The sequence below is a fragment of the Pipra filicauda genome, unplaced genomic scaffold (assembly GCF_003945595.2).
Source record: "Pipra filicauda isolate LSUMZ 115617 unplaced genomic scaffold, ASM394559v2 scaffold389_size666192_pilon, whole genome shotgun sequence".
In the NCBI taxonomy this organism is placed as follows: Eukaryota; Metazoa; Chordata; class Aves; order Passeriformes; family Pipridae; genus Pipra; species Pipra filicauda.
In genome coordinates, this window is record NW_024104519.1 from 580600 (window position 1) to 594232 (window position 13633).

The 13633-nt window shown below is 37.2% G+C and overlaps 1 long non-coding RNA gene across 4 annotated transcripts in view; it reads left to right on the forward strand.

The window, feature by feature from the left end:
- The window catches only part of LOC120323968, a 126397-nt gene that overhangs the window by 93365 nt on the left and 19399 nt on the right, over positions 1–13633 (forward strand). For 3 of the 4 annotated variants that reach the window (XR_005564923.1, XR_005564926.1, XR_005564925.1), the window contains one exon: positions 9606–9659. This is a non-coding gene — a long non-coding RNA (uncharacterized LOC120323968). Of the gene's footprint in view, positions 1–9605; positions 9660–11693; positions 11777–13633 lie in introns of all 4 variants that reach the window. The other variant, XR_005564924.1, reaches the window with a different exon arrangement.

Consider the following 13633-nt stretch of genomic DNA (forward strand, 5'->3'; position numbering starts at 1 on the left):
CTTTGCTGTTTTTATTCTTTGTTATTGTCTAGGCTTAGAACCAACTTTGAATAACCTAAAAGATCAGGCACTCCATTTTCTTAAGGTTAAAAAGCTTTTCTCAAGGGTCAGGCGGAAAAAATCTTTGGGATATCTGGCATATAAATGGCACATTTCCCAGGACTCCATGTGGGAAGTGCTGAGCATGAAAGACCTTTAGCTTAAAGTGCATTTCCCACAAAACCAATGTTTGTGTTTGATCTGGCCAGGCTAAAAGACACCATTTTCCCATGTTTTCTCAAAACTGTAAATATTTTAATTGTTTAAAAAACCACATTACGTTGCCAAAACAGTGAATAACACCCTCCAATCTAAAAAGCCAAATCCAGAGATCAGTTTAATTACAAGCCATCATTAATGCCTCAGAGATCAGGGTCAAAACATTAGGTCCTAGTGTTTCCAAAGGTATGAGTTAACATTCTCCTAGCACTTCTAACCTCCTTGGTGGAGAGAAAGAGATAAATTCAGGTTAAGGTTAAAAATCAAAATTTTGGGTCTTGGTACAGCTGGACTGCCAGTACTCCTTGGACTTGTAAGGTTTAAAAATACCATAAATTCTGACCTGCTGTGTGGTGCTGGAGTCCTAGTTTGATGTGAAGGGTTCCTGGTGTGATTAACAGCCCTGGACTACCACAGCCAATAAAATAAACATGCACAAAATCCCCATCCCTTGCATTCCCTCCTCTCCCATTTTTCCCCATTGCATAAATTATATTATTACAGTTCCAGCAAAGGTCAACAGGCCATCTGATCTTGTACCTTTACCCCAACAGGACTGAAAGCCCAGTGCTCCTCAGGAAGGCCAAGGAAGTTTGTGCAGCATGCAGGAAATGCATCTTATCTCTGATGCTGATGATTCTTTTAGCATGGTAACCTTTTTCAGGCGTGAATATCTGCTTGTGCCTTGAAGCATAGGGAACATTTTTGGATCTACATAAATGCATAATAACAGCAGTCAATGCCCTTGGCCATGAGATTTGATAGACCTTATAATTTAATCTTAACTAGTGCACTGTATCTGCAGATAATATTCCTTTTTCATATGCACAACGCTACCAGTTGCCACAAAATATCATGCTGTAGTAATTTTAGTATCCTTCAAACATAAAAACAAGACAAGAGTCACCTTTTAATGCAGATAAATATTGTAGTTGCTATAAAGCGAAGTGTAGAGAGAAGTAATGACAACTGTAGTTTTATATCATTACAAAAAAAACCCAGTTCCAGGCATACTTAATCTCTTGGAAAGGAGATTGGTCTGCTAGAAATAGTTAAACATGACAAATTCTTTCTCTTAGTGTGGTACTTGTGATGTTTCTGAGTGTCTTTTAGACCCCTCATCAGGGTGCTTCAGCATGTGCTTGATTTTAAATACAGGAATATCATTGGCTTCAGTAGCACTACAAAAGTGCTTCAGGAAATGCTGCAGCACCTCACCAAATTGGAGTGAAAACCACTGATAAGATAGGTGTGATATTGTCTGAGGAGTCATATTTGAGGCTGATAGCAGCTCTGTTTTAGTTCTCCCTATATCCCATAGAATATTTATGTATCAAGGTCGTGTTACAAGTCAGATGTATTCTGCTAAGGAGCTGTGGCCTAACAGTTATCCACTGCCTCAACAGCAAAAATCATCCAGATGTTTTGCCATTGGACTTTTGCAGCCTAAAACCTCTATATTTCAGTTGCCTGCTCCCAGATGTAGAGTCCAAAGAGCTCTTCTTTTGATCTTGCTTTTGTCAGCGCTCCTCATCCAGGCTCATTAATAGTTTATGTTAATTTATTTTTAAAAGTGAGTTTGTTTTTTGGTTTAAAGCTTATTTATGATTATATGTAGAGAACACATTTCCTTACTAAGTAGCTTTTGCCCCTAATGCACAGGAAGAGTGAGATATTGTAAAGTTGAGCCACAGGGACAGACATAGTCACGAGAGGCACTTGGTGCTGAATGCTTTGGATTAGATGAGCCAACCATCATCTTCCACGAGAACATCCTTGTGTAAAATTCGATTTTGCTTCTGAAATTGGGCTTCAGAGTCAAAATCTTTCTGATTGCTCCGAAGCTGAGGCTGAAAGACAGAATAGAAATGTCCCAGCGTTGCAATTTTACTCCTGAAACCTGCTGGTTTCGTGTTTCCTTGGCTCAGTGGTGAAAACAGGCCGATCAACCTGCAGAATGGAAAGGGGTGACAAATGCCAGCTGACACAGAAGCAAAACAAGACTTATGATCCATGTAAACTCCCAATTCCAGAGCACAATGCTGCAGGAGACCTCATTACTGCACACTTAGGTGGAGTAGAGAGGGGAGTTTGAATAACACTAATGCTGCTGTAAGCAAGCCAGCCTTCTCCCAGCCATGTAACTTTGTGTCTGAGAGGCAGCATCCACAAAGATGCAATTCTGAAAAGGTACCACGTTAAAGTCCAGCTGTGCCTCTGGATCTGCACTCATTCCCCAGAAAGAGGTCAGTAGCAGTTGTACAATCTTGGGTGGGAGATGTAACTACTCAGCACCTCCCTCATGTTTTATAAAAGTTACTCTCAGCCTCCCCCCCCACCAATCCCAGATTTGTAACCGTGGTGTTTCAGACAATGTTTTTAAAATAGCCTATTTCCATGTTCTTGGCTGTTTGCTCTGGAAACTCTGACTTTTTGTCACCCTTGGAGAGCTGGCTACAACTGATCGCTCATGTTAGAGGTGGTGGTGTGTGTAGAGAAATACTTTTTGGGTAGCTGGCGAATGTAAGCACAAACCATGATTAACAGGATGGTTCATGACTTTCCTCTAGCCGAGTCTGAAGACAAGTCAGGACCCAGAAGCTTTATTTCCACCCTTCTGTGTATCTGCCATGCCAGTAATTCAATTAGGAGAGCATAGATGTGCTGAAGCCATCGGTGCTGTAGTGATTAGCACTGTTCCTGTTACAATTAGGAGTAAGAAATGTTTACAAACGTCCTTGAGGTAAAAGGACCCCTAGGTAATTACTATAATTGCACAAGAATTGCTTATAATTGCTGGACTTCCCAGAAATGACTTTCAGAGGAAATCTGTGCAGCCAATTGCCTTGCTGCCTCCTCAGATCAATGTGAGATTAGTCCCAGTGCACAGGGCAAAGTAGCAAACTATTAGCATTTCATTAGCAATGTACCACACTGCAAGACTCAAATGATTGATGGTCTGGGCAGGATGCACCTTCAAATGTTTATGAAGAACTAGTAATCACCTCCTCTTCTTACCTGTTTTTCCTTTCCTTTTCTTCACTGCCTTTCAAACAAAAATTCGCCATAATATTCAGATTTCCATACATTAAACTCTTCCATTAATGACAGAATACGTGCATCAGCAGCAGAATTGTTTCCAAGCAGTTTCAATATTAATATGGAAAAAAAAAATCAAACACCTTCAGATTATATCCAGACTGATTTTTTTTTTTCTTCTTTCTTCCAGGACAGACAAAATTGCTGCTCACTACTGGCAGGTTTCTAGGTCAAATATTTCATGTGCACCGTTTGAGTCCAGTTTATTTGCCCAAGTTTTCCATAAGGGCTGCTGTCTGTTGGAGGGACACTTAGGCTCTTCCCAGCTTTAAATGAAAGTGTAGCATCCTTCTGACCAATCCAGTCATTCGTATGTCTGTAACAGAGAGGAAAGGAGGGAATCATAACATCAGTAACGTGATCTTTCTGGAGACCAGAAATATATATATAAAACCATCTAATTATTTAATAAATACATCAGATGCCCCAAAGATTCGTTAGTCTGATAAAGAAAAATCAAAGCAAGCAAAAAAAAAGTTAAATATTTGACTTAATTGCCAGGTATTTAAAACTCAAAAATTTTGTTTCTATGTCCATGTATAAGCATTTATTAAACATTCAGTTTTAGCTTGGAAAGGGCCATGAAAATCCAGCACTCCCTACTGACTTGAGGTTTTTTACTCAGGAAATTGTCTAAGATTTGAGGCTTTAAATTTTAGGCTTCTGTCTTTATAAAGGCCAAGACATTTGGAAAATACAAATGGAGTGAGTATTTTTTCAGTTGTTTTGCAGAAGAAATAATATATTTAAACCCAAATCTGGATTTAAATGAATAAACTTTTGAAGAATTAATTAAAATTAATTTTAAAATGTTTTTCATGCCCACTCTCTTGGCTCATTTTGAGTCGTTCTTAGTGTATGTGTGGCATCAAGATGGAGACACACGAAAAGCTAATGATGCTGCTGAGGCTACAACTATGAGCTTCCCTCCCTTCTGATCTGGCAAAAAGATTCAGTGCATCCATCAGCATTCCGTCATTTTGTCAGATCTGTCACCCTGTGAGATTGGTTCAGATCTGTCCCATCCATCACAGGTCCCCACAGGCCGCAGCTTCTCTCTGTCCCGCTGTCGCTGCAGGGGATGTGCCCCACCAACCAGCACTCAGGGGAGGGGAAGGGTTAAAGGAACCTGAGCGTGCTGGGGAAGGTGCCAGGAAAATTAATTTTGTGTTCGAGTTCTGGTTTTGCCTGCTAAGATCTCCAGGAAATATTCAACATGTTATCTCAGCAATTTGCACTTTTTTGTTTGTTTTTTTTTTTAAAATGTGATTTATCGTTATCCATTTACAGCAGAGTTCCCGCTGTTCACTTTATAGTTTTGTTTTTCGTTGTTTTGGTGAGATATGACATTAATTTGCCTTCACATCTTTTATTCATTTTAAATATGCAAAAATCCTCTAAAATACATTACCACATGAACTCTGGGAAATAGGACATATGATTTTAGTTAAGATTGGAGAAAATACATTCCACATACATTATGAAGAAACATAGAATTCTTGGAAGAAGATGTGACAATATTTGTTTATTTGTAAGACACCTATAAACCCTCTTACTGAAATACACCCAGTCCACTTCTATAGTTATCCACCTGATATTAAATAAGCCCGAAGCAACATCAAGACGGGAATGGAGTTTATTCACTGTTTCTTGTACTAAACTTGTACACGAGTGATAATTTTGTTTTACAGTTTCTCAAGCTCATAGGAAGCAGTTGAGCATAACCTTTTTAAAGTATTTTTCTGCCATTCTATTTTCATTAACTTCAGAAGAAAGAAGGGATTTCAACAGCTCACAAATATTTGCTTGTTAGGGAAAACAGTTTAGGTGTCAAGGTTTGTGGCAGGTGTAAATTGAGTGATTCCATATGGTCTTAAAAATTACTCAACCACAGCATCAAATCCCTTGTTAAAAGGTTCAGAAAAATGCAGAACAACCTAATTTAGCATCTATCACTTCAGGAACCTTTACCTTTTCACTAAGATGGATGAACAGAGGAACCATGGCAGATCTGTCATATCCATGCCACTTTCTCTGGAAAACTATTAGACTCCTAGAAGTCATCCTAGACTCTCTCGTTACTCAAAAAGCAGAGTCTTAGTGAGGGTTTATTGAGGGTTTTTTCTCCTCTGGTGCTGGCCATTTTCTGAATTAAATTAGCCTAATAATTAATCTACTTAATTCAGAATCAGCACTGTTAAAGACAGTGGGACCATTTCTTAATTTCAAAAAAATGGAATAAAAGATGTGACTAGCTACCATGTCCCAGCTCTCTCCCCATCCGTACTCTTGAGGTATTCCTGATCTGCCTGCCACTGGCAACAATGCTAAACTTAGTTGTAAGTGCTATTTTTTATTTCCTCATTTAGGAATAAGGTATCCTATGTCCTTCTATGGATATATCTAGAATGGAGTCATGATATAATCCATAAAAAAATTGATAATATTCCCCAATGTGCGATTGTATGATATCATTGGCTTTATGGATTATATTTTAAGACATGACCAAAGCTTTTCTCGAAATCTGATATTTTCAAAGCAATTTTGAAACAGTAGTTCTGGGTTCTAGTTTGCCTTTAAGAAAGTAAAGTGGGATCTTGCAGTCTGCAGAGAACTACAACAGTGACCCACAAACCTCTGCATTGTGATGGGATTGCTTCCCTAAACAACGAGAGAGGAAAATGTGACATTCAGTCATTTTTACCTCATGTTTTGTTTCAGTCTAAGACCTTTGCTTGATAATTTTTCCTCCAAAATACAAATAAATGTCACGTTGGTGAGAACATTGCCAAGCAGCAGTAGGAAATGATTTGGGCTTTAGCACAAAATATATTTTAATGGAAGTGTATCAAGCACCATTAGATTGCAGGAAGAAGCAGTCAAGAGCCATACAGACAACCTAAGTCTCCTTACTGAGTTTTAAGGTGGGTAAAAAATTAGATTGCTCATATTCAATATGCAGTGTGTCAAACTAAATACATGCAAGAGCCCGTGACAGCGGCGTAAATCGGTAATTGATGGGATGCTGGCAGTGATTTCGTATCAGGTGCTAATCAGACTGTTTTTCCACTTATCAGCTGTACCACTCAATAACTGACAACTTCTAGATTATCTTGAGCGTGCTGAAGATCTGCTGTGCTTTCCAAGTGACTCTGACATTTGTGGTCTGCACAGGATCCAGAAAACATCAGCAGCACCTTTCCACGTAGCCTACATTGGCTATAACATTTTTCATTTACCATAACAAGCATTGGGTATAATACATATTTGTAGTATTACAGCTTATTTTTATATAATACATATTTGTAGTATTCCACCTTATTTTTTAATAATACATATTTGTAGTATTACAGCTTATTTTGTCTTAAGTAACAAAGGTTTAATTTGGTCAGGTTATTGATGAATGCCCTTTTGTGGTTTGACGAGTCTGGCTCTGCAAATTTTGGGAGATCTGTTTTGACAATGTCCAGTTAAAGGTAAGATACTTGTACACACACATTTCTGGGAGGACTGAAAGATCACATAACACCAAATACTGAAACTGTGTTATGTATCATAAGCCACAATTAAATTGTGGACAGTAGAAATGAGTAGCAGCTTTGTTTAAAACCAAAGACAAAATATTCTTACATCTAATGAGCTTCTTGGAAAGATGGAGGGAAAGTGTTTGCAGAGGTTAAAGAGGGTTTAATTTGGGGGGTTTTTTTGTTCCCTCTGTCATCCTCGACAGGTTTTCTGATCACTGCTACACTTCCTTATTTCTCCCTGTACGTATGTGTTCCTTTTGCACTAATAATTATTAACATTTCACAAGTGTCTGGTGTTGGGGTATGTTCGTAGCATGGCCAATATTGATCCTGAAGGGAGGTTAATTACGAGTCATTAGTAAATCAATAAACTCCTTCAATCCTGATTTGGTTTAAACTACTACAGGAACAGATCAGTTTTTCCCCGTGACATATCAAGAACATCATGGTATTGTTACTGAAGACTAGGACAACTAGATACTACTTAAACAAACTACTTTTCAGGAATTCAAATATTATAATACTACTATGGTGTCTCTGCCAAACAGAATATGTTGGAAACCTGTTGGGGATTTTTTTGGGAATTCAAAATCTTTATTTTTGGATAGTTCCAAAGTGCTTGCAAAATCTTGTTAACACTCAGAAAGAATAGAAACTCTGAAATGTGGAAATATGACTTGCATCTTAAAAAAAAAAAAAAGAAGGAAAAAGCAATGTTAAAAAAGCTAGCACATCAAAACATTCCAGCTGTCAAATTTCGTAGTTCCACAATGAATCTTGTCTCTTGGCTTATTGTCTTGAGTTTGGAGTTTTTTAATTAGACTTTGAAATCTAAGATATGTTTTTCTTTTTTTTTAACAGAAATTAGTTTTCAGGCCATTAGCATATTTATTTAAGTAATATTGAAAGCAACCCTTAGTTAAAAATTCACAGTAAATTAACTTTTCCCTTAATATAAATGATATTTTACAGCCACTTTAATTATCTATAATAGAACACAACATTAATCTGAGAGAAATTCTCCTGGGAAAAATACGATATGTTTGTATCAATAAATTTAGCTGCGTCCATTTGACTTGAAAGGAACACTTAAGCCTGGAATTCAGTTCATGAAAAGTTTGAGCATTAAACTCCCATCGGGGGGATGGCAAGATACTAAGAAAAGTAGAAAATCTTTTCTCTGTATAGGCAGATTTTGAGAGTTTATAAATGTGTCCAATATCTTCGTGGTTAGATACATAAAGCTTTATTTTTAATTAGGTAGGCATATGTTACAATACATTAGGAAACAAATGCAGCCAATGTATGTTTTCAATACGCTGTTCTGCAAGCACAGAGATATTCATTTGAAAAAAATAATTTATAAAATGCATTTCAACTACAAATGGCACATCATGATGTCAAAGAAATGAATACAAATGCTGATGTTTCCAAGAATTAAGTAGGATTTTAGCTTTAGCTCTCCATCTCTTTCCCCACTAACCAAAATGAACATGTAATGCTGCAAAGAAAGTAGTTTCATATTGTAATCTTTGATACCAGCGTGATTAAGAAAAGCATTAAGAAAGGTTGATTTGTACATGGTGCTGAAAAATCAGTACTGGCTGGCAGAATGATAAATAATGGAAGCTGCTATTAAAATAGAAGTAATTACTGATATATCTATATACTTAGAGCGCTGTTTTTGCATATGGATTTTTTTTCTCTCATTGCACATCATGGCTACTTCATAAAAATTCCAGATGGAATTAGTATTAGGAAAATTTTAAGAGTAACCATTAAAACTAATCATAGCTGGACCTAACTCGGAAATATTTTTTGTATTATTAAAAAAATAAATAATATGAGGTCAGTATAAATCAGAATTTGCTTTAGTGAGTTGAAACTTTTCATTTGAAAGTTTTTTCTTAGTTAGCATGAATTCAGCCATGATAACCTGATCATCTTCTCTCCATTCTGATGTCTGAAGGGCACACTGCACAAGTTGGCTGATTTAGGGATCTTTAAATCCACCTCAAGCCTGTGGGCAGCAGGAGATAGTGGCTCACTCAGATAGGACAAAGAGATGCAAAACTGAGTTCAAGACCTTATTTTGGCCACATCTGGGAAGAGAAAGTCCATTCCTTGAGGGCTTTGCTTACTAAAAAGGTGAGGTTAAACGGAGGGGAAAAATGAGTGCACTCCTGTGGGATAAGGAGCAGAAGAGCCAGATGGGGTCTGCAGGTCGTCCTCCCTGGGACTCTGAACAGGAAGGATAACTTGAGTAGGAAAAAAGAAAAAAAAATCCCACTGGAAGAACCATCTCATATTGTGCCTGCTGACCTAGATTCTTGCTCTGATGGAGTTATGATGATAAAAAACCCCATTACATATTACTTGGGTGTGTACTGGAGAAGGACCATAAGCTAGAAGCAGTTATTCAGTTTAGACGTGTATCTGGGTTACTTAAAGACTTTGGGAGCTGTTTAATCTTGAAGTGGAACATGTTATAGATTGTGTTTCTGTGTATACTAATACAGGGATTAAAGCTGCTAAAGCCTCACAACTTAAAATGCTACATGAGTCTCCTTTAAGGCCCAGGCAGATCAACTTGTTTGGTCTTTGCAGGGAGAGGGAATAACAACTGGAGCTGCATGAGCTCAAGATGACATAAAAAACAATAACATTTTGGAGGCATATAAATTTGTTGGCCTGGCTGTAAATAATTTCCTCTCTTTACAGGAAGATTTCATCCCTGCACGTATACCAAAAGAGGACAAGAAATGATTTTCCCAGGTAATAAATATTTTTGGAGGTGTTAAAAGTTTCTTAATTTGTCTAAGGAGGAAATGAAGCTTTCGTGAACTTTATCACCTGATAATTTGGGCATTGAATTACTTAAAGTTTGCTTCCCAGACCCTGACAGTTACCCTGCCCTGAGTAGGGATAAACAAATAACTGAAGAAGGGTAGGAAGAATTGGATCAGCATTTGGGGTGAGAATTTTCTAAGTCACATTTCAGTTTAAGAAAGCCTTTATGGAAAAGATTAAATTGATAACGTTTCAAACATGCTTCCGATAAAGGGATTGATAAAAGTACAAATGAAATAAAAGGGGAAAAAAAGTAAAAAAAATATTTGCTGCATGGTTTAAAATATTCATTAAATCACATAAGCCAAGTTTTTGCTTAACAAACTGAGATAAGATGGTAGTGCCACTGCACTATTATCTGTAGGGCCAGCACTGATACTTATGCTTGTTTCAGAAATATGAAACTTGGGTTCAATTCCTCCATCAGCCTGAGGGCATTTGAGTCCTATCCAGGAACTTGCTCAAAACATGATGAAGTATCTCATTTAAAAAATTCGTATTTTTCTATGAAACATTACTTATCAGCCCTTTTCTCATTGTGGAACATAGTGCAGGGAGTCTATAAGTTCTTTTTCTGGTTCAAGGAGTTTACCATCTTCATTTTCCAAGAGAACTCAGCATATTTTAATATTAAACAAAAAATCTTGGCTTAAATAATTTCCCTGTGCATTAAGCTCATTAAGAAGTATCAGGCTCTCAAATCCATTAATTTATTATGAGTAGTGTCGCCTGCAGTGACGCTGCTGAATTTATTGCCCAAAGATAACATTTAGATAAAGAGATCATTCCTTTACAAATGACTTCTGAAAAAAACCCACTGCCCTTATAGAACCTAATTTAATTAATCTTCTAGACGAAGGCAGCAGTCAGTAGGAAGAATTTGATGTTGTTTAGCCCCACTCTTATGAATATTAATATTCAATAAAATTATTCTTCTCTTCATGAATACTATAAATGTGCATTAGGGTTGAAGCTCTGAAAAGTAACCAGTAGTTGTTTTTTTTTCCTCTCTTCTTGTAAGCAAAGATTCTCACTTTCCTTCATCTAATTTATGCAAAATTTTAACAATGGAGTTATGGTGGAACTCTTGTGTAAGGGAGAAAAGGATTAATGAATGTGGACCATGCCTGCCCTGAGCTGCACTTGGAGAACCCTGTGTGTCTGTATGTATGATCTGAGAATTAACATTTACAGCGCCTGACATTTTAAATTGTATAATTATGCTAGGATACATAAATAGAAGTACAGGTTTTGGGTCCCTGTGTGAACAGAATCTAATTTCACTATAAAAATCATGTAAGAAGCATTTCTTTAAAAGACCAGAATGAACCAACCTTTCTCTTTTCATGCACAATGAATTAGCATTAGCAAATCCATTAAAACAGTGTTAACCTGGGTACAACAGACAGTCAGACAAGTTCAGCTGCCATAGAAGTCTATACATTGAAGCTGGACCCAGCTTCTACCCACACAAACAACTTGGCCATTTCTGTGCAAAGATTTACACCTTGGGGTCTAGCAAGAGTAATAGGAAATATATTTCCAAACCATGCGGTGTTTGCACTCTCTTAGGATGAAGCAATGTTTTGAAAACTAAATTAATTCTGTTGAAATCACATTAATAAATATGAAAAAGAGATGGGGCCTTCATGTAACCCTTGTAAAGAGCAATGTCCCCCAAGCAAAGGTTCATTAGGTTTTTGAGACTTTATTCAGTGTTTACTGGAAATGTAGAGAGATGCAGGATTCACTGACCAGCATTTTCCTCCTTTCACTTGTAAAGTACTTCGTAAAAAAATAAAATTAAACCAAGTCTTTTGCTTGAAAGTACTCTCAAAAGGCAAAAAGATGTCTAAAGCTGGACCTGAAATGGTTCTGGGAAAGAAAGGAAAAGGAAATAGCTGAGAGAGTTTGCAGTCAAATCTAAATGTTCGCTGCCTTTTTATCTTCTTTGTACAGTTCTCAAACAGCAGCTTTTACTTCATATTTGCCTTCAAGAGGGAGCAACTTTGTTGTGCTCTGGCTGTACAAGAGCTGTACAGGTAACTGAGCCTGCTATGGGCTGGATCTCTGTCTCCTTCCACGTGACATTGCATTTCAGGGGATTTGGCTGAATATTTTCATTTTTCGTAATCATTCAGATAAATCATGTTTTAGACAAGTTTCTATTCTTTAGACTGTGTTGTTGCAGTGTGGGTGAACAAAGGGAATTCACTTGATCTCTTTGCTAATTGTATCACAGCAAATTGATTCCAAAGACTTTACAATCACTCCCTCAGTGACACTAATAAGCATAAAGGGAGGAAATATCAGTGGGGTACTATGACAGATATAGCACTAAACTACTTTCCCTAAACCTCTGGAGATAATTACTTCAAGCTCAATAAAGAGTCCTTGGTACATGTCCTCTTCACTTTTGTAGCAATATCTTAGATGATTTTTTGCTTTGTTATGGATTTAATTTTTTTCCCCCAGAAATGCTGTATAATATTGTGGCTCTATATAGAATAATGGAATATTTTAACATTAAAATGTACGTTCATCTGCTTCATTTAAACATAATTGATTTTTGGAGGAGGAAATGCCATGTTTTGCAGTACCCTGTTTACATATGAGAATTCTCTGAAGCTTGGCAAGTTAATAATTTGTGCCAGCAGGCCTGTAATTGAGCTCTAAAATTCTAGGAAGATGTAAGTTAAAATATTATCTATTAAACATTATCTATTAAAATATATTAAACAGTATATGTTAAAATATGCAGGGCAGGTTGTATCTTCCACTTGGATGTGTTGGAAGATAAAACTGTTATGCTGCGAGCGTAGCAGGTACATGTGTTTCTGTGTTGCTGATTAGTACAAAATATGTGAGGTCTGACCTAGAACAATACTGCAGCTTAATTCTGTGTTTGTAGAGATTATGGTTTTCATGTCAAGACACTGTTCACGTGATGGGGATATTTTCCAAAAGCTAGGAAATAATGAAAAATTATTTTATTAATCTGTTACACCTGTTGGGAGCAGTGCAACAGCTGCTGATCTGCAATTCAGTGAGAGATGAGCAAAGCTGGTCTATTCACCTGCACAGCACAGATTAAAAATAATAAGGAAGTGTGAAGTTAAATAATGAATGAACATTCAAAGGTGAGAAGGTGAAAGATGAGCAGCAACACATTCTGGTGTTATGAGTTAAGTTAGAAATTCTAATCAGTCATTAAAATAAAAGGTAAAGATGGAAGGGTTTGCTGAGAGCAAAGGGTTAGTAAAACTTGAGCAATGACTTAAAATACTAATAGAGGAACTGCAAACCTACACTTCCCAGGTATGTTGCTTGCAGACTCACTTCAGAGTATAGCTATATACAGATAAAAGCTATTCTAAAATAACAACATGGAAATATAGACCGTGAATTTATCTTTTAGAACAGAAGTCCTAATATTTAGGCGGACAGAGATGGAATAAAGCACAAACACTTGAAGCCAGATACAAAAGCAGGGATTCTGCTATTCACCTGCAATTTTCCAGAGCAAGCACCTTCCACACAGACCCTGAGCTGGCCAGGGCAATTAGGCAAAACCTTTCCACTTCAAACCAAGAACCCAGGGTGCTGATAAAATGCACGCCAAATAAACAAGGATTGTTTTCAAAAGGCATTGGTGTGCCTTTTTATCTCGGATGTGAATCTTAAAGAGCACTTGTGTTGCTTTTCACATGGGAGTTTGGTGTCTTGGACTGTAGTTGAGTTCTCCTATTCTGTGTAGAGCCCAGGCAGGTCAGCTGGGGCACTTCCCATAGTCCCTATTGAAGCCGTTTTCTCTACCACACAGCAAAGGCTGCCAGGGCAAATCTTAGCTGTCATTATACCAAAAGACACCACTTTGGCTAAAATTAGCACACTATTTC